The following is a 24,840-nucleotide window of genomic DNA, read 5'->3' as shown; positions in this document are numbered from 1 at the left end:
TCAAGAGTCTTTTTCAGTGCAGGTTTTGTCATTAATGTCTCGACGACGCTTCATTCATGACTATAAATACCCCAGACTATGAGGAGGGAAATGGCTGGAGATGAAGAAGCATGATGGATAAAGACAACACCTTCATCTGAACCTACGTCAGTGGCAAAAACGTCTGGGAACTTTGTGCTTTCATGTGATACAAAATAATTTATTATATATAAAAACATACATGAATTGTATTTTGTTTATTAATAATAAAATAAAAATATTAAAATACACTGAATTATCATAAAAAAACATATTTTCTTTATGTATTATATTTATAATTAAAGCGTATAGTTTTAATTTAATAACATTGAAAATACCTGTGATAATAGTGATTAAAAATATATAACAATTATTAACTGTATTACATTTTCTTAATTAAAAATAAAATATTAAATTAATTTATTAAAATATGCTATTTTTTATTTATAATTATTAACTGTATTACACTTTCTTAATAAAAAAATTATAATTACATAAATAACACTGAAAACAGCTGTGATAAGTGATTAAAAATGCATAACAATTATTAATAAATGTATTTATTTTATTCCTTAAAATAAAAATATTAAATTAATTTATTAAAATTAAAATATACTATTTTTTATTTATAATATTTATAATTAAAGTGTGTATAGTTTTTACATAAATTACACTGAAAACAGCTGTGATAAGTGATTAAAATGCATAAAAATTAGTAACACATTTATTTATTTTATCCCTTAAATACAAATATTAAATTAATTTAAATGTGTATAGTTTTTACATTGACACAAAAAAAAGCATAACTGAGATTTAAAAAAATGATTATCAATGAACAAAATTAACTGCCATGCATAGAAGTCTAAAGCCCCACATAAAATAGAAACTCAAACTCTTTGCAGCCGTTACAATTCATTCATTTTTTTCTTGACCTTTAGTGTGAAAGAAAGAAAACTTAGATTATCAATATCTCCTAATGCACAAAAATAAATAAAAGCAGATGCTCTCTTGTATTAGTGATGCAGAAACCAAGTTGGACCTGAATTTTAATTCACGAATATAAAAACACTTGCAAGAGCATTTCATCAAAAAGTGGAACTAGAAAAGACACCATTTCTTTTATAAAGCAGTGACTAATCCATTTTATCTCTTTGAATTACTTCCTTATGGTACCACATCTTACAAGATCTTATTTTCCCTTTTTTTTGGTTCCTTCCATTTCAATTTAAATGGAATCCAGCTTAAAAAGGAATCTCTGTTTAGTATTCCCGGCTCTTCCTCGCTCTTGCCATTCTCCTGTCTTCAGCTTCTCTTTATAAAACATTCAAGTATGAGTACAGTTTGCCTCTGTCCCTCAGTTTCATATGGAGATTTGTTGTTATTTTGTTGTTATGACACCACACGCCTTGCATTTTCCACACTCATTAATCACATTAATGTAAACTAGACATTAACACAACAAACACACACACACACAACACTCCAGCGGTCAGTAAACCACCTCAGAACTGATTAAAAGAGGAACATGTCTTAAAAAAAAAATGACAGCCGCTTTGGAAATGTACCCAATAGGCATTAAAGATCCATTAATTATGCAAGCACTGATTAATTAAAACATGTTTTCTGGGTTAAACAAGGTTTAAGAGGAAGTGCGAAGTATTGCGTCTTCCTTATTCCACTAGCCTGGGAAAACTTCCGGCAAATTTAGATTTGCTCTGAAAGTTAGTCTGTGTCCCAATTCGCCTACTTATACTATGCCCTAAAAGTACTCTTTTTGTGAGGAAGCAAAAGAGTAGGCAAGCTTTGGCAATTCGGCAATCTTTAACGGACAGATCAGTCGCGTGCATCCTATCGCCGTAAACTGCCCTGTCAATCATCTTGTCAGTTAAAATCCTCCATTCAATCGAAGTTAATTTCTTACGGTATCGGAGAGAAATGTTGTCACACGTTTATATGCCACGACCCTAAGCAGGACAGAATGCTCAGGCCTACTGTTCTTTGCATACTAAACAGTAGAGAAGTATCAGATTTCGTACGCAGTGTGTGTGAACGCTAATTTTTTTGAAAGAACCGAACTACAATTGTGAACACAATTTACCAACAAAAAATACAGTGTAGTTTTATGGTGTTTTTTTTTGGGGGGGGGGGGGGGATTTTTATAGTTCAACAGCTTGCATTATAAGGGGAAAAAACAGCTTGTTTTCTGTTCCATAAAAGGTTATTGACACGATGGTGAGTAAATGATGACACAATTGACAGATAGATCTCCTATAATGCTGTTGACAAATGCAAACAGAATCCATCCTGTGAGGTTGAGTATTTATAGCTTCTGGCACATGTGATCAGGATGGCAGCGCCGAAGAGGAAAATTATTCGAGTGCTTTCATCTCAAATTATATGTTCCAAGGTCCTAACTATGGTTAGAAATTCAGGGATATGAGCAAAAATATTCTCCCACTCACACAAAATACCATACTAATCAGAACAGTGACATTTCATTTCTACAGGCTTCCGGGCCAGGCCAAACTTAATTTAGAATTGAGAGATGCATGTTTTGTGAATATGCATATAGAGTGACTTTATGGGCATGTCTTTGTCAAGAACAAATTTGTAGCATACCTAATGAAAATCATCCAGAAATGCTGCTGTACAGTAATCTATTAGTGACAGCAGAGTAATTTCAGAGTAATTTGCATAAGCGCAGATTTCATTAAAAATGATGTCGACCAGACAAATTCCTGACAGCAAATCTTGAAGGAAACTAACCAATTTAAAGGTGAAGTGTGTAACCTCTCTGCCGCTAGCATCATCCAACAAATTTTAAATATAATGCTAAAATAATTACAAACAGGTTTCTCAAACATGCCTGCCATTGGTTAAACAAACAGAGTCCCGCCCTAAATTTGCGCCATTGGTTGAGTCCTTGTTGCTGTGATTGGCTGGCGGGATGCTCAATTCAAACAAAACAATAAAGAAAATGACACAATACTCAGGAAAGTGAGTAATGTGTTTACATATTTTTTCGGATTTCTACACTTTCTGACATGAAATGCTAAGGATATTCTTTAATATACGGTAACTCTAATTATGTTTGGCTGATGGATGTAAGTCATACACATATGATGGCTTGAGGGTGAGTAAATTTAAATTTTTTGGGTGAACTATTCCTTAAAGAGGTCCTTGCGATTTCCCCACCAAAATAGAAACTCAGAAATTAAGAAAGAATTGAATTAGTATTGTAATCACTATAAAAAATATTGTTGGTTTAACTTAAAAAAGTAAGTAGAGTTGATTGAACTGGAAAAAGTGAGTTCATACAATGAAGGAGATTGATTTAATCATCAGAAACTCAAAATAATAAGTTATCTGAACTAAATAAATTATTTAAGTTGATTTGACAAAAGAAAAAATGTGATAAATCTTGAAAATATTTTTTTTAAAGTGTAGTAATATAGTAAAATGCAATAATATTACATTTATTTACTGATTTGATTGATTTTTTATAATTATATAATAGTTTTAATAATAATCATCACTACATATGATGATGATAGATTGTTAAATTGAATTTTTTTTCCTTTTCCTTAGCTGATCACATGTATGATTACTAAATATGAACGGATTGTATTTTCATACAAATCTAAATCTAGGATGTAGGCTTGCTCAATTTAAAGGGAATGTGAAGAACAGTCTCTATCCTTTGACCATTGTCCTCAAGAAAGGCGAGGCCTGTCCGAGTCAATGTAATAGATCTCTTTCTTTCCAACTTCTCCTCTCACTTCCTGCAGAAGACAACATCTCTGATGATGATTAATGGTATGAGAGGATCTCAGTCTGTTTTGTTCATCGGACACTGCCTGCTAACGTCGTCTCCATTGTTCTGTTGTTACAATAGCTACCTGTGATCCTAGCATGCGCACACACATAGCAGATGTACCTAAGGGTCTTTGCTGTATTTAGGCCACTTGACACTGAACAATGCAGCACCAGCAGACCTGTCAGCCGTTGTTTGACTTCCAGCGACATGCTGCCGTACTTTGTGTTTACTATGCAAGTGTCAAGGCAGATTTGTATTTGGAAGTTCCACCAGTGAGTGTACTGAATGTGTGTAAGGATTTAAAAGGATACTCACTTTTTTTGGAAATAGGCTCATTTTGACACTCCCCCAGAGTTAAACATTTGGGTTTTACCGTTTTCGAATGTATTCAGCAGATTTTTTGATATTTAGAAGAATATCAGTACCTAGAGAGTTTCTGGTCTCATTGACTTCCATAGTATATATTTTTTTCCTACTATGGAAGTCAATGAGACCAGAAACTGTCTGGTTACTGATATTCTTCTAAATATCAGAAAATCGGCTGAATGGATTTGAAAACGGTAAAACTCAACTGTTTAGTGGTAAAATGAGCTTACTTCCAAAACAAAGTATCCCTTTAAGCATAGAGTATTTGTGGCATAAAAATCCTTACATACAGTATAGCAGCAAAGCAGTTAAACTAATGAATCACTTGCTTATGACTATTGGACTTAGTATATTATACAAAATTATCTAAATTAGAAAAATATAGATATTGAGCGAATAAAGTGCCGAAGTTACGACGAGAGCGAGTTAGTTAGTTTCGCTTGATAAGACCCTTAATCATCATCTGGAATCGTTTAAAGCCCTTTGAACAGTTTGTACTGAACCTTGAACTGTTTGGTTCCCATTGAAGTTCATTATATGGAGAAAAATCCTGGAATGTTTTCATCAAAAACCTTAATTTCTTTTCGACTGAAGAAAGAAAGACTCGGACATCTTGGCTGACATGTGGGTGAGTAAATTATCAGAAAAAGTTTTTTTAAGAGTGAACTACTCCTTTAATTGATTGTAGTATTGGAAATTTGGCCACTGTTTGTCGCCATTTTCTCAGAGTTAGTCACGTGACTCCAAAGTATGAATATCAGTGTTGTAGTCGAGACCACCTCACTCGAGTTCGAGTCGACACCGAGACCAGAGAGAGTCGAGTCCGAGTCAAGACCGAGTCCATCGAGAGTCGAGTCCGAGACCAGAGACGGTCGAGTCCGAGTCGAGACCGAGACCAGTGAGGGTTGATTACCTAATTTACTTTTATTTACTTAGAGAAATCCTTTTTTTTTTTTTTACTGAATTTACTTTAAAAAATATGATAAGTTTAGGGTAAAAAGGCCACATAGTAGGTGGTGTTAAAAGTAATTTTATTACAATTTGTCATGCGCAGTTGCGCACTAGAAAATCACCAATGTGTCAATCAATTTAAAGAAATATTTTATTAACATAAATGAATAATCATGAAAAATATTTTTAATTGAACTCGAGTGGACTCGGGAATAATTCCGAGTCCTAAAAAAAAAAATGTTCGAGTACGAGTCAATTCCGAGTCCAAATGACAAGAGTCCATGACAAGACCAAGACCATTAAAATATGGTCTCGAGACCGAGTCCGAGACGAGTCCGAGTCTCGAGTACTACAACACTGATGAATATGGAAGTCAATGGCTACCGTCAACGGTCTGGTTACCAACATTCTTTAAAAGTTCAACAGAAGAAAAACTCATATAGGGTCTGGAACCACTTGAGGCTCATTTTTGGGTGTGCTTTCCCTTTAAGAAAGCAAATATGGTCAATTTTGTTTTCATGCCGACTGCAAAGATCTAGGCTAAACAAACGGTCCTTTCAATTATAGAGCAAGTTGCTTTAGAAGGAAAGCGTGTGCTAAATGGCAATTAAATGCGGGTTTGTGTATAAAGCCACTCGGTTTGACAGAGCAGTGCTGATAGAAACATCTGTACACGCTCACATATTTTCAGCTTCTCAGCAGGGCTGAGAAAATCGAATCCACGGCAGGTACTTGGCAGGAGTTTCTGCAGGAGACAGCGAGGTTTTGCCAGACTCCTGGAGTGCAGCTGATGATACCGTGAGTCACCTCATGCCAGGACTCGAATTACAAAGTCACCAACACTCTGTGCACTAACACTTTGGGAACGCCAAACCACGACAGGCTATTACGACAAAAGATGCAGTGACGGATATAGATGGTTACGTGTAAATGTATTCACTGAGCTGAGTTACCTGACAGTGTAATAGAATACCAACTGGGATCAAAACGCTGCATAAATGCAGTGAGGATTTGGTCTAGGGCAACATTAGAAAACAATCTGAGTTGAGTTATAAGACACCTAAGAAAATATCAACACGCTAACGCTGTTATCCGAACCATTAGAAAGCATTACGCAATCAAGCTAAAGATAATTGGCTAGCGTTAGCTTCTAAACTAATTTGCAGAAAACTGTAGACATTTTCTGATGTTGGCAGTGGAAAGCTCACAGAACATTTACTGAAATAATTTTGCATTAACAGGTCATTCGAGAATAGTCATGTGTACAATTGATGCAATATCTACTATGTACAGTATGGAAACACAGTGTATCCCACAATGCAATGCTCTCAACCTGTTATTTCTAGCATGGTGAATGAACAGGAAGCTACATATATCAACCTTGATTGTCTCGGTAATTCAATATATTTGACTTCAACACACATATGAAGTCATGTGAATAATACAATGTGACAAAATGTAGCATTCCACTGTTTGAGATGGAGCAATAAGACTAAATATTGTCAAGTTGTGTTTACCACAGGCTTTATTTTACTCATTATAACCCATTATAAAACCCCTTAGGAAAATCTTGTGGGAACCAGGGGCGATTTTAGTGAATAAGACCTATTACAAGAACAAATTGATACAAAAGTGTTAGCAGCAAAGCTAGAACAAGTGTTGCATAAAGATTATCACTCATGTTTCCAACACATGGACGTTACAGAACCTCAAAACCTCATGTGAGCAGTGAATAACCCGCAGCGGGAGCATTACATTTCCAGCATGGGGGAAATACAACATCTCTGTAATTCAATAGGATGAAAGAGACGCTAAAAAATGTCAAGGGATGTACCTTGTTCTTAACCTAGCAAAGGTTGAAAACACAAGACATTCTGGATCATCTCATCTACTGAATTTCACAGGAAGTACTTGAATAAACTCTTTGAATAACGGCATGAATCATAGTTCAGTTCCCTATTAGATTTTCTTTTTACTTCAAAAAAAATTTTTTTTTACCCTACCATGTTCAAGGTTTCTCTAATATTAAATGTAGAAATGTCCTTTGCTGGAGGAAAAAAAAACAGTATTAAAATGAGTTATTGGGTTCTGGATATGAATCTAATTTAGTTCTCTGCAGAATGGAGAATTGAATAAAAAAAAAAAAAACAGGTACATAAGAATATTCGTATCATTTAACCCACATTATAAACATTTGCTACGACTTAAAGACTAAGGAACCTACTGATCCAGCCGTCTGAGATCTCACACGTCATTTCTATACATTAAAGGCGCACTATGTAACTTTTGACACTCTGGTGGTTAAAAAACAAACTGCATGTGTTTTGTGGAAGAACATTGTTTTGGTTGTGTTTTGGCAATGCTTGACTGCGCAGATTAATATGGTTATCCAATTGGACATAAAACATTCACTACTAGTCTTAAGATATATAACCAGTTTAGATGGAAAGACGTTACTCTATCTTGACCCATTAATAGACATGATACTTGCTTTACAGTAAATCGACAGTAAATCGAAGCATCGGGATTCGTAAGTCGACAGTAAATCCAAGCATCGTGAATCGAGAAATGATTCTGAATCCATTCCAATTTTTTACAAATGCATTGCAATTTTCTCTTAAATCGATTCACCTCTAGGGGTCGCTGTTTGACAAAAACGGGATTCCTGCATAGTGCCCCTTTAACAGCAGATGGCACTGCGGGCTCTAGAAACAGCATAATCTGCTGGCTTCCTACACACACCACCACTCGAACCTTCTATAAAATAATCATTCATTAAGTTCGAAAAGGTTGAAGCGAATTACAAGGGTGTTTGCAGTGGGCTGTTTACATTAATCTCAAGTCATAAAAGCATTCTGAGGAGCAAGTAGATTCTCAGACTCAGCCGAATGCACGATCGCTCTTATTCGTGAGCATTTGAGCGTGCGGTTAAAAACAAGCCTAGAGCGCCATCTGCTGATAAAAAACTAAGCTCAAAATCGTTTTGCGCTGCACTCGAAAAAAAAATTGGAATCGCTTCACAAATCGCAGTGCATCTCCGATGTATTGTTCCAGCCTTACAATGAACTCTGCTAGTGAGATACATATGAGGGGTTATCTTGATGGCTTTTATGCCTCTTTTCCATAGTTAAATGTTGCACAAATGCTGAACATTGCTTGAGGGACTTTACATGGTATAGCGTTTTAATTAGTCAGAGCTCTTATGGGGTAACAAAGAACTTTCTGATGGACCGATAAGATCTAAACCAATTATATCCTGTGTGCCTGAGAGGCCAGTTCATTCTGTACATCTCAGATCATTAACAGCTTTAATTAGGGCTGTTTCAGTGCTATGATGATGTTGATGTTGATCTCAAATCTTCAACAGAGACTATATTTAAATGTATAATTTATTTAATAGAGAATAAATGTCTAAATTAAAAGTATGGCTGTTTCTACACTGATGTTTTATACAGATTCAATTATTTTTTCTAAAATGACAGACTTTTTTACCATGCTTTTATTTGCCATCACAAAATGTAATACATTTTCAAAAATAAATAAATATATATAAATCTGTACACAATATTCGTGGAATCACTTCCACTGCAACAAACAATTGTGACTTAAAATATTTATTAAAATGAATCCATGAGAGTGCGAATGTGATTAGAGTGTTTTAAGAGACATTACTTTCTAAAGTTGCACAGCGACAAAAGTGTTCAGTTAAAAAACACCCTTCTATTTTCTTAGTAATTTTTCTTAAAAAGGATGTAAGATTGGCCCATAATTGCTGAGTGTCAAATGATGTACATTTTAAAAGCATGTAAAGAGCTTCCTCTAATTGGGGATGATACCACAGAAAGGCTCATTTGCATAATTCAAAAGAGCTTGGTTTGTAAACAGCTTAATATAGCTAACAGAAGCTGTAAACATGTTACGTTTTAATAAATATGGATTTGAGGGTCGGGGTCTATCAGGGTCTACTCACAACAAAGAAAAACGCTACATTTAAGCGCTAGGGATCTGTGCATTAATTTCACTCACATAGACAGATACTTATGGGTTATATAGTGGGTTAAATTACAAAACATACAAAAACGAGTTTCAAGAATAGTATCACAACAGTCATTGTGGATTTTCTATATTTTATATTAATATTCTTTAATATCCATCTGTTGTAGTACCTGTTTTTGAAAAAAATTAAAAACACATATTAGAGCTGCTGCGATATGCAATAAACAGTTGAAAATAAGACGCCTAAAACGAATAGCAGCATGAGGTGAAGCTGAAGACACCAATAAATTGAAGCCCATTTTATATAATATATACACAAAGTAAACGTAACATTAAGGACGAAAATGCAAGTGAACTGTCTGAATGTTTAACTCCCGTTGTGGACTTTCTATTACAATAGTGCTCTCATTATCATTATAATGTTATGTACATGGCATATTGGTGATGCACATGTACTTAACTGTTTTTTCATGATCAAAGTGATACCACGTGTGCTTTCAAAGACTCCGATATTACATACAGTCTTGAATACTCTCAACTTCTACTTCACAACCACTAAAAAGTATGCTCATTGAATGTGAATGTAATCTAGACGTACTACAGCGTTTTTAAGATTTCCACTATGGAGGGTGGTTTCACTTTTATGCGTTTTCAAGCCCCCAAAACGCCATCGCCCGTGTAAACGAAAGGCACATCTGAAAAAATATTTTTACGTTTTCACCCGAAATCGTTCTCGTGTAAACAGGGCCTTAGTACCATATTCAAGTATTTTGTTTTCTGGTAAATCTTTAAAATCAGAAAGAAATTCGCCAAGCTTGTTTTCAGAAAATATCAAATTTGGTCTTGTAGCACCAGCACATTTTAAGAATATTATTTTTTGCAGTGCCTGCACTGAACCGTCAATCATGTTGACAAATCTTAGCAAAATGCATCTGGCTCTGGCGTCTTTATCAAGCATCTGAGAGTCACTCACATCATCAGGGAACTAGAGCTTGCAGTTTCCTCTTCCGAAGGGAGAAGGTGGAGATATCTGGAAATCTAAGCATGGCAATAAACTTCACAGGGAAGGAATCACAGGGTGTGACCCTCAAGCCTGGACTGAGATGCCATCTTAAAGTCTGTCCCGAATGAGATTTGTACAAATAGCACAGGAAGTAAAGCCCCCTGGGGACAGCTCAAGGTTAAAAGCCCACATAAGGAGCCATCAGCGTAGAAGAAAAACATCTGCAAAACACAGAATTCAATAAAGTTCTTTTTAATGAGCCATTAAAGCAAATACTCCCCCATTTATACGTAACATTTTCTGAATTATTTTAGTTTTTTTAGTAACAATAACAGAGCAACCTTTAACCCTTATGCTGCATTAGGGACATTTTTGGTCTTTTGCAGTTTAATTTCTTTGACCATTTTGGCTGTTTTAATGCAAATGGTATGAAATTTGGCAAAATTGTGACTTTTTGGATACATGTAAAAAATGTGATCCCATTTTGCAAAATATGTATAACACACACTGTGTAGATCAAATAGTAACACTCAGCACCATAAAGACCAAAAATGGCCCATTGAAACCCATTAAAACGTTGTTTAAATCTGAGGCTGTCGGTAATACATGAAACATGATTTTTGCACAAACATCCTTTCATTTTGAAGCAAAAGCATTATATTTGCATTATATAGTGTATTCCACCAGATGACGTCACTACATATTTATTCCCTATGGGTGGAAATGCACCTTATTTTAGGCAATAGGCAATGTTTAATAGGTGGCCATTTTTGGTCTCTAACACGCTAAGTGGGATTTTTTGCAAAGTGGGACTGTGATAATCCAAATCTAAAGTTTTCTCTTTGCATTTAGTTTATTGAAAATAATTGAATTTTTGTGTTTTTTCCTCTTATACAAATCGATGGTTTCGCAAACAAAACTGGTAATTAAAGGGTTAAAATCCTGAAATTGAATACATTTTTGGTAGTTATGATGAGGACTGATGCTGGTTAAAAGATTTAACTTGGTAAAAGTGGAAAATAATAATAATATATAATATTTTAGGCAATGTTTAATATGTGGCCATTTTTGGTCCTTAATACACTCAACGGTGTTAAAAATCTAATGCAGCACAAGGGTTAAGCAACATAGCATTATTTGGGAAGCAAGTCTTGTTTTCATAGACTGCATCTTGCATTTTTTTTCATACCGTAGGCAAAATGTTTTTAACTTCTTGAACATCACTCAATTTGGTTAGCTTTAAGCTTACAAAAAGTGATTAATTATTTGCCAATGTGGTACAACAAATAATTCAATCACATATGTTCCCTGAAAAAAAGTTAATGCATTATTTAATTTTGCTTCTCATTTTACCTCGATTTAAAGGGATAGTTCACTTTGAAATTAATTTTTGCTATGTTTTAGCTCAAGGGCATCTAAGATGTAGGTGTCTTTGTTTCCGCAGTAGTTTCAATTTTGATATTTTTCAGTCAAACCGTTCTTGTCTGTCAGTCATATAATGGAGGTCTATGGTCACCACCTCAAAGAGCATGCACAGAGAAGTCCAAATTAAACATGATTTAATGACTCGTAAATGTAAGTACACATTGATGGCCTAAGACACGAAACGAGCGGTTTGTGTGAGAAAACGAACAGTTTTTATATCGTTTTGACCTCTTGCAACCGATCTGAGGGCGTGAGTGCTTTGTGGCTGTGGTTACAAGAAGTAAAAACAATAAAATACTGTTCGTTTTCTCACAAAAAAATGCTTTGGCCATCAATGTGTACTTACATTTACGAGTCATTAAATCATGTTTAATTTGGACTTCTCTGTGCATGCTCTTTGAGGTGGTGACCATAGACCTCCATTATACGACTGACAGACAAGAACGGTTTGACTGAAAAATATCAAAATTGAAACTACAGCAGAAACAAAGACACCTACATCTTGGATGCCCTTGAGGTGAGCTAAAAACATACCAAAAATTAATTTCAAAGTGAACCATCCCTTTAAGGAGGTTTAGATCTTTCTATTGGAAAACATCATAAAAATACATGCACTAGAATGATGTTTCCTTTCTACCTCCTCCTCTCCAAAAGTGGTTTGTAACATTCATGAAAGTCTTTAATGAGGCTCTAAAAGTCTCTTTCTTCACTTTCAGGGAAACAGGTCTCATCTCTTCTGGGCCGCTTAAGGAAAACTGTGAAAATTTATTCTGAATGCTATTTAAAACACGAAATAAAATCCCATAGAGCTAGAGGCTGGCGCTCAGACAGACGCGCATCTGCCGTCAGCGTTGCCTTGCTTCTTCACTTCAAAGAAACAGATTTCCCATCCGCAAAAAAAGGCCACAGGGATGATTTACCGTACTGAAGATCCCATAAAAAAGACCTTGTGCATCACATCCATACAAAATTTCCCATTCCTGAGCCCAAATCAGGGGGTGAGGGCATGTTTAATGGTGTCACCTGCAAATAGGTTGAAGCTATCAGCTTTCCCTTTGCTCCTATAAACATAAAACGGTTTTGGTGCAGTGGGATCACCTATTAAACCTTCAGCACACACACACACACACACAAGTTCTCTCATCAGCAGAGAAATGACAACCCTTTCATCTCACATCCACATAATCCGCTCTCATTAGCGGCACTGAGCGAAAGTAGAGGGCGGACACGCGGGATGAAGGAGAAGCGTCGATGCTTGTGAAACAGTGAACCGTGGCCGTACAAAAAACAATCCCTCCCATCTCCGCTGTCGCACACACCAGGGACCCTCCGTGTCTGCATACAGCCAGAGACGCACACTAATTAAAGCAAACCTTGCATGAGCCTGGTGAGATCTGCAGTTCTCCCTTATCTCCTGCTCCTCCGGTCTGCCTCCGAAGACGTGTTAAAGAAACAAACAAACATTAGGTGGGAATATAACCAGCAAACGCAAGAGCGGGATCTCTTGAGGCAGCTTCGACGTACACGCGTCTCCGAGTCCCTCGTAATAGTGCAGTGCTAAGCTCTCGCGCGGTGCTTTTTCAACGCTGACAAGGCTGGAATGATATGACACAGTCGAGTGCCAAGAGTGTTATAAACCTCTGAGTGCCAATGAAAAGAAGATGGGGCATTTTTATATGGCATGAAGGTGAAGATGACATCTTGTTTCCTGATGAAGATAAGCAGGGTTGAAAATTTCATAATAAAATTATATTTTTAAAGTCTGTCAAAGCTAACACTTTTACACGGAAATTAAGTAGACACTAGTTTTGGGATCGGTAAGAATTTGTAATGTAATTTGTAAAGAAGACTTATGCTCAGCAAGGCTGCATTTATATGATCAAAAATACAGTAAAAACAGCAATATTCTGAAATATTATTACGATTTAAAATGACTGTTTTCTATTTGAATATATTTAGGGCCCAAGCCCTGTAGGGCGAAGGCCCTATTGTTTTCCTTAGGATACATTTAAAAAAAATATATTCTATTGACTATTCAGGCAATTTTGGGGCCCTTAAGATGCTCGAAAACTCTTGAAACTTTGCACATGGGTATATATATATAGCTGCGAACAGCGATGAAAGGGCCAAAGCCGGTGGCACTAAAGGAACCGGGGTTGCGGTGCCATTGGCTTGGGCCCGTCATCGCTGCTCGCAGCTATATTTTAAAGGAGTAGTTCACTTTTAAAAAAAACTTTTGCTGATAATTTACTCACCCCATGTCATCCAAGATGTCCACGTCTTTCTTTCTTCAGTTGAAAACATTCCAGGATTTTCTCCATATAATGGACTTCAATGGGAACCAAATGGTTCAAGGTCCAAAAGACAGTTTCAGTGCAGCTTCAAAGTGCTTTAAAAGACACCAGACGATGAATAAGGGTCTTATCAAGTGAAACGATCGGTCATTTAAAAAATAAATAAAAAAATTTAAGTTTTATAAGCTCAAATGCTCGCCTTGCTCTGTTCCGTGATGCGTGTTCGTGACTCTCCTGTTCAAACTCATTCATCAAAATGAACAAATCTTTTTTCGAGTCATGACTCGAAGGGTCCTAGATAAGACCTTTATTCATCGTCTGATGTCGTTTAAAGCCCTTTGAAGCTGCACTGAAACTCTCATTTGGACCTTGAACCGTTTGGTTCCCAATGAAGTCCATTATATGGAGAAAAATCCTAGAATGTTTTCATCAAAAACCTTAATTTCTTTTCGACTGAAGAAAGAATGATGTGGACATCTTGGATGACATGGGGGTGAGTAAATTATCAGCAAAAGTTTTTTTAAAAGTGAACTACTCCTTTAATATTAATATGAAGTGCTGCTTCATATTTTTGTGGAAACCGTTCGGGAATCTTTGATCGATTGACAGCATTTATTTGTAACAGAAATCTTTTGTACCATTATAAATGTCTTTACTGTCTTTAAAAATTCATACTAATTTTAAAATGTTTTACTCCAAGCAGTAGTGGTAGTGTATTTAAAAAAGCACTGTAAAACATGAATAAATAAATAAAACAAAATACATTTTTATGATTCTTTATCTTTAACTTATCTTTTGTCAAATCAACTTAATTAATGTGGTTCAAATAATATAATATTTTGAGTTTCTATTAAACCAATCTCCTTCGTTGTATGAACTAAAACTTTTACTTTCAATGAACTCAAAAATTGAAGGCAACCAGGTAATTTTTATACAGATATTTTTTTAGAGCAATTTTTATATATTTGAATTGTATTTTTAATTGCATTTTTCTATTCTTTCCTATTTCTTCTGTGTAAAACTGCTTTGGAAGCTGCTGAACTGAATTTGAAATGTTTGTATTCAGGTTTATAAGTTGTCAACATAAAACAAATACATATGTACTTTTCTAATGCAGTATAAATGATTCTTTATACAGAAATATTCATGCTTTTTCGTGATCATACTTGAGCGTCCTTTTCAAAAAGTTTGAAAACACCTGTACAAGACAAATTAAACTGTTTAGAAGCATCTTCTCAGCCCTAATAAAAACATGCAGATTATTGAACAAATCCGGATCATGAAGAGGGAACTCCTTGAGATTAAAGCTGAAAGGAAAGTACGACTAAAACCAAATGGCAAAAGCCTAACTCAGATGACGTCTGTTCTCATATCGATTTTGATCAATGCCGCCTCTCGCTTCTTTTTGCCCAGATAACACAGGTTTGGCAAGCACACAGTACAACACAACTGTGAATCTGTCGAAGCCACGTCTACGCTGAATGATCACACCGGGAGCCCTCAAATCATCACCACTTCTCTTGGCATTTTCTACTCGCTGTGCGAGGCATTTGATTGGTTTGACAGGGCTATGAAAGCATGTTGCCTTGGTTTCCAGAGTGTGTTTGCCATTCTGCCTGTAATAGCTACATTTTAGAGGGAGCTTTGCAGACAGTCAAACTACCTGCATTTTTTTAGCTGTGAAGAAGCCAGGATTGTTGGCCAAACAAATGGATTTGTGATGCCAGACCGGTTTTAATCAACATGGGTCACCGGTAACAATAGATAAGATTAATAATTATGGAAGATGATGGAGTTTGATATGAATTTATATTGGGTACATCCACAAAGTTCCTTGTGAAAACATCCTTTAAAATAAACGAGTCTCCTTGCTCTTAACCTATAGTAATTACCCTGCATTGCACGTCCCACCACCATCTTCACCACAGAGATCAGCGTGGAATATCGAGTCAGGTGAGCAGTCAACCGCGATCAAGTAAATTGAAGATGAAGCAAATGAATTCTCAATCAGTAATAGGGAAACAGCTTAATGAGGATTTAAAAGGGATTCCTCCTGCTGTTCCTACGAGGTGGAGAAGGAAAACCTGGGCGTAGAGCCATAACAAATATCCATGATGGAATACACACTGGGCTTCAAACAACATCTGAGCAGGTTTTCCTTTGTTAAAATTAAACATTTTGGGACTAATTGGGACTAAAATATTTTTTTTGTGTGTGTGTTTGCTTAAAGACAGGACTAACATACAGAACAGTATGGAAGCTTGTTTCCGCCACAGAATGAAAAATATAAAAGGTAATTGCGACTTTTTATCTCACAATTCTGACTTTTTTCACAGAATTGCGAGTTTACCAGATGAAAAGTCAGAATTGCGAGATATAAAGTCAGAATTGCGAGATATAAAGTCAGAATTGCGAGATATAAAGTCAGAATTGCGAGAAATAAAGTCAGAATTGCGAGATACAAAGTCAGAATTGCGTGTTATAAAGTCAGAATTGTGAGATATAAAGTCAGAATTGCGTGTAATAAAGTCAGAATTGTGAGATATAAAGTCAGAATTGCGAGATATAAAGTCAGAATTGCTAGATACTGTACAAAGTTGCAATTGCGAGATATAACGTCAGAATTACGAGATATAAAGTCAGAATTGCGAGATATAAAGTCAGAATTGCGAGATAGTCAGAATTGCGAGATATAAAGTCAGAATTGTGAGATATAAAGTCAGAATTGCGAGATATAGTCAGAATTGTGAGATATAAAGTCAGAATTGCGAGATATAAAGTCAGAATTGCGTGTTATAAAGTCAGAATTGCGAGATATAAAGTCAGAATTGCGAGATATAAAGTCAGAATTGCGTGTTATAAAGTCAGAATTGCGAGATATAAAGTCAGAATTGCGAGTTATAAAGTCAGAATTGCTAGATACTGTACAAAGTTGCAATTGCGAGATATAACGTCAGAATTACGAGATATAAAGTCAGAATTGTGAGATATAAAGTCAGAATTGCGAGATATAGTCAGATTTGTGAGATATAAAGTCAGAATTGCGAGATATAAAGTCAGAATTGCGTGTTATAAAGTCAGAATTGCGAGATATAAAGTCAGAATTGCGTGTTATAAAGTCAGAATTGCGAGATATAAAGTCAGAATTGCGAGTTATAAAGTCAGAATTGCTAGATACTGTACAAAGTTGCAATTGCGAGATATAACGTCAGAATTACGAGATATAAAGTCAGAATTGTGCGATATAAAGTCAGAATTGCGAGATATAGTCAGATTTGTGAGATATAAAGTCAGAATTGTGAGATATAAAGTCAGAATTGTGAGATATAAAGTCAGAATTGCGAGATATAGTCAGATTTGTGAGATATAAAGTCAGAATTGCGAGATATAAAGTCAGAATTGCGTGTTATAAAGTCAGAATTGCGAGATATAAAGTCAGAATTGCGTGTTATAAAGTCAGAATTGCGAGATATAAAGTCAGAATTGCGAGATATAAAGTCAGAATTGCGTGTTATAAAGTCAGAATTGCGAGATATAAAGTCAGAATTGCGAGATATAAAGTCAGAATTGCGTGTTACAAAGTCAGAATTGCGAGATATAGTGACCTATATAGTGACATAATAGTGACCTTCGATTTACCCCCCAAAAAATGTCTCAAACTCAGACATGAATCAGGGAAACGTCATGGTTGCATGTCCTCAGCTAGCAGGAGCGAGCGGGAGCAGCTGTGGATATCATGCGGGACAGGAGCCGATAGTGAATAAACCAGCAGCTGATAAACTGAGCAGACGATGTACATATGACTGCCGTTTCAACAGGATACAGACGGAACAGACTTCAGTGACTTTGCTTCTATTGACCAGAAAATGGGCTTAGACTGTGGACTGTGAAGCAGATTTTAGACAAGCCTGCTCAATTTTAGGGATTTGCGCAATTCAGTGTATATACACACATTCACAACCGTTAAGAATGTTGTGGTAAGCAATTTTATTTTTAGAAATTAATATTTTCGTTCAGCAAGGATGCATTCAATTGATCAAAAGTGTTAAAGATTTTGGAAAAGATTTCTATTTCAAATACATCAAAAAATACTGAAAAAATATGAAGCAGCACAGTGTTTGCAACTTTGAGAAAAAATGTGTTTCTTGAGCAGCAAATCAGAATGATTTCAAGTAATGATGCTGAAAAATCAGCTTTTCATCACAGGAATAAATTACATTTTAAAATATAATCAAATAGAAAACAGGTATTTTAAATTGTAATATATATATATATATATATATTTTTTTTTTTACGGTATTACTGTTTTACTGGATATTTGATCTAAATAAATGCAGGCTTGGTGAGCAGAAGAGACTTCTTATGCTTTTTATCAGCCTTTCAATTTAAGCATAAAGTCCATAATAAAATGCCTTTTTGCACATCATTATTTTAAAATATTGACATTTCTTCAATTTAATGACATACTGTTGTTCAGAATTAAACTTACACTGTAAAAAATGCTGTGTTGTTTAACCCAATTCTGGGTAAAATATTGACAAACCCAGCCATTGGGTTACGTCCATATTTTACCCAAAACTGGGTTAAAACAACCCAGCATTTTTTAGAGTGTCTATTTCAAGGCAGGGAAAAGTGACCAAACGCTTAAAATGCACTTGGCATCAGTTTCAGATTTAATTCTGAAAGGTCAGAATCTCTCACTTAAAATCAGTTGACAGCACTTGAAGAGTTCGCTAACAGATACATAACGTCTTCCAGGTGCCAGTCTTCTTATCACTCTTAAAGGCTTTCTATAAAACACCACGGTCTCCTGCGGGAGCTACAAGGCCAAGGGCAATTTTACGGTATCTCTCGCAGAGGATCTCTGCTGATGTAGAGGTTACTTTTTCTCTCTTGCTAGCGCTATCTTCCCTCACTCCACTACATTAGCGTGCTACTGCGCTAATGCCGCAAGGACAATCTTCAAATTGAGCCCAGCAAAAACGTTTGACAGATAACACTTAAAAAAAAAGTAGAGGGAGAGAGTTTTGAAAAAAAATGAACCCTCTCAAACCGCCAAACCGACACTAACTCAGCTAAAAATAAGCATTATGGTAACGCGGTGACGGAAAATGCAAATGTGGCCGCTAATGAAATTTGGCTGCTCGTTTCTTGGCAAGGTTTGGAATTAAAAAGATTTAAGACAGAGGGAGAAGAGGAGATAGAAATGTTCAAAAATAATGAAAGAAAATGACAAAGGGAGGAAGGTACAGAGGAGGCAGGCGATGAATTATTGAGCCGTGAACAACAGAGACGTACTCAAAAGAAAATGAGGCTATTTATTAAGAAATAGAAACATGAAACCGGATGATCCATCAGTAACCTAGGAGCTCTGTTGGAAAGTCTGCACAGTCAGAGCCATAATAGCCAGTGTTTGCTATTGCATAGTATTACTGCAGTATGTTGTAAATGAGAATTTGTTGTCAATCGGCCTACCTGGTAAAATAAAGGTTAAAAAAAATGTACTATAGGGCTGTCAAACGATTAATCGCATCCAAAATAAAAGTTTGTGTTTACATAATATGTCTGGGTGCACTGTGTATTATTTTGTATTATTTTGTATATAAATACACACACATATGTATATTTCTGAAAAAAATGTTATTTATATATAAAATATTTATATTTATTAGAGCTGTCAGTTAAACGTGTTATTATTGGCATTAACGCAAACCCATTTTAACGCGATCAATTTTTTAAATCGCAAGATTAACAGTCTTTTCGGTCTAGCAAACTTTGTAGCTTTTTTTCCATGCTTTGGCAGCAGGACACGGCATGCACATTAATTTCAATGGCCACACCGCAGTCAAATTTCAAAAATAGTTCAACTTTTGCCGCCGTGGTGATTACCAACGCACCCAATATAAACTTTTTGACATCCAAAATGCGTGGCGTAGTGGTCATTCCGCGTCCTCTCTGAAAGCACTGGATCTAGACCGGAAACAACACGTTGCGAGCCGCCAAATAGTAGGTTAACGTTACGTTTTGAGTGGATGACGAGCGCGAGACGCCGAAATGGATGCCAATAAGATGATTCCTCGTCAGTATTTCTTTCACCATTTATTGATACATTGTGAGAGAGATTATGTGTGAGAATGTGTGAAATTGAACACAGTATTGTCAATGTTGTTTTCAATAAAAAAAAAACATTTGCACAAAGCTAGCCGATCCACTTTTTCATATGATATGCGAAATATGCGACAAAAAGATATTTAGAATAGATAGATAAATGTGCGACGAATTGCGATTAATCGTTATTAAATATTTTAATCGTTTGACAGCACTAATATTTATATGTAATATAAAGTATATATTAGAGCCAGACCGATAAAGATTTTGAAGGCCGATACCGATACAAATATTTGTTGGTTTTAAAATCCGATATATCGGCTGATATTATTATTATTCTTATTTCAGAAACGCACAACAAAATATTAACAGATTTCCCTAACATTAGTTATTTGTAGTTATTTATGAGTTTTAACTAAAATAATATGATAATGCATTTTAAAAACAAACTTGTTTCTATTGTCACAACAGAACAGAGGAACATCCAAATATTTTAAAGTTCTGATAAATTAAATAATAATTAGTCCCTACATAGCCTTATAGTTATCTACCTTATAATTATGTCAGCTTGCTTATCCCTTTACCTGCACCTTTTGACAACACTCACGACAAAGTTGAAGCGTGATTCGTCCGTTTTTATTTTATTTTTGAAATATTCATTTATCGGCTATTATAACTGCCGATACCTATATTTTAGAAAATGCCTAATATCGGCCGATAATATCGGCCTGCCGATATATCGGTCTGGCTCTAGTATATATAAATCTATATACAGTATACACATGAAAATATTTCTTAAATACATACAAGCATGTGTGTGTATTTATATATATATATATATAAATTAATTATACACAGTGCACCCACATATATTTTGTAAACACAAACTTTTATTTTGGATTTTGGTTTGACAGCCCTAGTACTATATACTTCAAATCAAAATATATAGTATATAAAAAGGGACAGATTTACTGACAGCCTACGCCAGCACAAACCCTCTTTTTGCCATATAAAAAAACTAAAATTAGCGCTGAAAAGGCGTGAACAGTTATTTCTGCGGCTTGCCTTATTGCATGCATTTGTAGGAGTTTCCCTTTCAGATGCAAAACTAATTGTAGGAGAGTGTTAAAATGAATCACACAAGGTGATTTACTATGGTTAGCGCTGCTCAATTTACAGGTATTTGCGGCATTATTTAGCTACCGCCCTGAAAAAAAAAAACATCTTAAACCTGATACTAATTTGCGCTGCTGTTGGTAAATTGCGTTGGTCATTCTGGTCAACGTGTGACAATAAGTACTAAAAGGCAATGTTATTGTGGAATAATGCACTTTTTGTTATAACACTATATACTGTGCAGTATTTAATAAGTATTTCATTCCAAACACAGTCATCCATAAAGTCTTTCCATTATCCAGAAAGAAAACAGATGACAAAGAGTTGATAGAGAGTGACAGAAAACACCCCTGAAATATTTTAAAATCATGTTTGTTCCAGGGTTTGTTCCTAAATGAGCAGCTCTAAGTAACATGACAGATTTCATTCAAAGGAATATTTACATATTGCTCAACTGAGACAACACCGCCTGGGGAGATGATGTGTCGTGATCACCATAAATGTCTCTGTTAACCTATTGAAAGGAACGTTCCGGGTTCACAACCAGTTACACTGACAGCATCTATGACAAGTCATTGACTTTTACTTCCCTTAATTCTTACAGGTTTGGAAACACATGAGGGTGAGTACTTAATGACTTTAATTTAGGGTGAATTAACCCTTTAAGATGTACATAGAAACAATTAAAATTTTCGAAACAATTGAGAGTAAATTTCAGAAATAATTACAAAGAAACGGCAAGTAAAACATTGAATTGACTATGAAATGTTTAAATGTTCTTGAAAACGTACTCCAATAATCTCGGGCTTGTTTACAATCCTTTTAACAGTGTATAGTTCACGAATCAGACTGCAAAGTTTAGGGTTCATATAAACAGAACAGGACATTGGAAAATAGAATCTGAAATTGGATTTGTTTCATTTGATGGAAATTAGTTGAAGCATGAGACTAAATCACTTCCTGTGATAAACAAGATTATAAAACAAATGCTGTCAGTAGAGCTTAACTTGTATTGAATGTCCTTTCTTTAAAATTTGAAGCAGATTATTGACATAAAAGAGTTAATGATGCAGTTCTTGACATAAAAGAGGTCACCATCATTATGGTTCCCCGTGATGAGGACAATTAAGTGGCTATATTTTTTTGGCATCACTTTAATCACTGGATGGATGATGCATTTTATTTGCTTAAATGAACGTTAGTAAGGACACAACACACCATGCTGGACAATAGCATTCATTATCAGTCCTTCTGCAGAGCATGCCGCTCTCGTCTGTTGGCATACGGTGCCAGCCATGTTGTCTGACTGTGTTGGTCTTGCCAGCTTCACAGACACCGAGGCAGTGCCTGCCATACCAAAAAAGGCACTTCAAATTGGCTCTTTGATGCACTGAGACAGAAAAGTAAAGGAAGGGGGGGTCCAATAACGCCGGTGGAGTGAGCTTTGGAATGGAGAGACGTTACAAGAAACACGAGAGAGGAAGAGTTTTCACTAGGGATGTTCAAAACTACAGATTCGTCAAAAGTGGAACTGTTTCCATCTGCAATTGCACTTAAGACTTTTGAAAAATAGCACAGAACACATTTAAAAGTGTAACGGACAGACGACCATACCTATACTTTCCACAAGATTACATTAGGATACACTGAGGAAGAAATGCATACATTCATGTTTAGGTTTGATGAGAAGATGAGATGGTGACAGGAACAGACAAAGACGGTAATTTGGACAGACAGCTCTTTCAGTATCTCCCTCGAAGACGTGAAAAATCTGAACCCAGCAACTACTACCACATTTTTATGCAGATCACTCTCCTGGAAACATGCAAGAACACACCGTGTTTCTCAAACATTTATGGAATTATTCATGCCAGTGCATTGGCCATTAAAAGATTATCACAAAAAGACGCCCTTAAAGCTAATCATTGCTGGCCACACTCTGGGTTTTTTTAATATTTAGCTCAAGGCATAATAGAGAAGACTTTAAAACACCAAAACCACAAAAGATAAGTACTAGTTCGAATTCATTGGAATATGTTTAATTTTGCGTGTTGAATAATAGTTTGTACAATGATCTATAGGATTTACTTGGGGCTCTAATTCAATAAAAAATGTATTTAATTGAAATAGGATAGTCCTCAGTGAAAATTCATTACTGTTTATTATTATAAGAAACAATAAACTTGTCTTTATGATAATGTACACGGATGTGTCATCCACGTGACGATCAAAAACATTTGATTATGAGAAATAAAGTTAAACTTTGTGGTATAAAGTCAAATTGTAAGAAAGAGCTACAAATGTGAAATTATAAAACCAAATTTAAATATTTGCAAAAAGATTTTTTTTTTTTACCAAATTAAAATAATAAAGTTGCAGGAGTGAGAAATAAAGTACAATTGTAAGAAATAAAGCATCACTGCAGTTGTGAAATTGAAAAAAAAAAATAAAAATAAACAGAAAATGCAATTGCAATAATTATTTGGATTTGTATTATTTTCCCCTAAATATTTCTAAGAAAAACATGACATATTAAGTCAAATTGTGAGAAATAATGATACAGTTGTGAAATATAAAATATTTCCGTGTAATTTCAAGAAATAAAGTTGTATTTTCACAAAAATAATAATTAAATATAGCTGCGAGCAGCGATGGCGGGCCCAAGCCGGAGGCACCGCAACCCCGGTTCCTTTAGTTACCTAAAGGCACCCGGGTGGCGGTGCCGAAGGCTTTGGCCCTTTCATGATTAAATGTTAAAGCGGCTTGCCATACTCTGTCATTTCGACTAGTCACAATTATGTTACAGATATCTTAAATGATAATACAAACTATCCAAAGTGTAACGACTAGACAGAAAGACGTTGTTGATATCTACAATGTTAATTCCGGACAGGCAAACTTAGCTTTTAAATGTTAAAAGGGCTTGCCATACAGGGACGTAGGCTCAGAGAGAGGCTCACCATATTCAGACCAAAATATCTGACTTCCTCTTGGTCCGAGCTAATGACTATGTATTAGAAAGTTGTACGGCTTGAGGAGTACAATGTATATACCGATTTTTGTAACTGTAGATAAAACTAACAACCAATGTAGTAGCACTTCTCTTTTTTTGATTGGCTGATGCGTAGCAGGGTCGACTGCTGAACTCCAGGCGAGACGCGCTTGATTCTCACGTGAGAGCGGCGCGGCCAGAGAAATTGCGTATATTAAATATATTATTAATAGTTTTTCCGCATGAGAAATACAATGTGTGACGGGAGTGTGAGACAAAAGACTGAAACGAGTGACTGTCATGCTCAATGCGTGACACACTATAAAAAAATATTTCACACTGACTCCACATTTAGGGGGCCACAAGGGGGTCCAAGCTTGTTGTCGCAGGGGCACTGGCCCCCCCAGGCCCCCGCCTAGAACCGCCATTGCTCACACACACACACACACACACACACACTTTCTCTCTCTCTCAAGAAGCAAAAACATGACTGCTAAAGGTTGTATCAGCGATGGCGGGGTAACATCACTTAACATCACGAGTGCTATTCCCTTAGGCCACGCCCCCTTGTCTCCCCAAAGTATTATAAGCAATCATGCGCATCCCGTGTGCAGAATGATGCACTTGAAGCAACACCAAGTCACAGCACGCAACGCTTCACATTGAAAAGAACATAGCGAAGGGATGGTATCTATAATCTATGCTTAGTAGGGCTGCACGATTTGGGAAAATGTCATATTGCCATTATTGAGCC

The 24,840-nt window shown here is 35.8% G+C and overlaps 1 protein-coding gene across 4 annotated transcripts in view; it reads right to left on the bottom strand.

Moving 5' to 3' along the window:
* The window catches only part of jupb (junction plakoglobin b), a 92,699-nt gene that overhangs the window by 30,458 nt on the left and 37,401 nt on the right, over window positions 1–24,840 (bottom strand). The window contains exon 1 of one of the 4 annotated variants that reach the window (XM_089122722.1): window positions 12,950–13,134. The exons of 2 other annotated variants lie outside the window; for them this stretch is intronic. The gene's annotated coding sequence lies outside the window, so the exon portion shown is untranslated. Of the gene's footprint in view, window positions 1–10,121; window positions 10,368–12,949; window positions 13,135–24,840 lie in introns of those variants that run through there. One more of the 4 variants, XM_089122723.1, reaches the window with a different exon arrangement.

Source organism: Pimephales promelas, chromosome 18 (genome assembly GCF_988280905.1).
Source record: "Pimephales promelas chromosome 18, fPimPro1.hap1.1, whole genome shotgun sequence".
Lineage (NCBI taxonomy): Eukaryota > Metazoa > Chordata > Actinopteri > Cypriniformes > Leuciscidae > Pimephales > Pimephales promelas.
The sequence above is the reverse complement of the archived record's forward strand: the minus strand, read 5'-3'. Positions and strand labels throughout refer to the sequence as shown.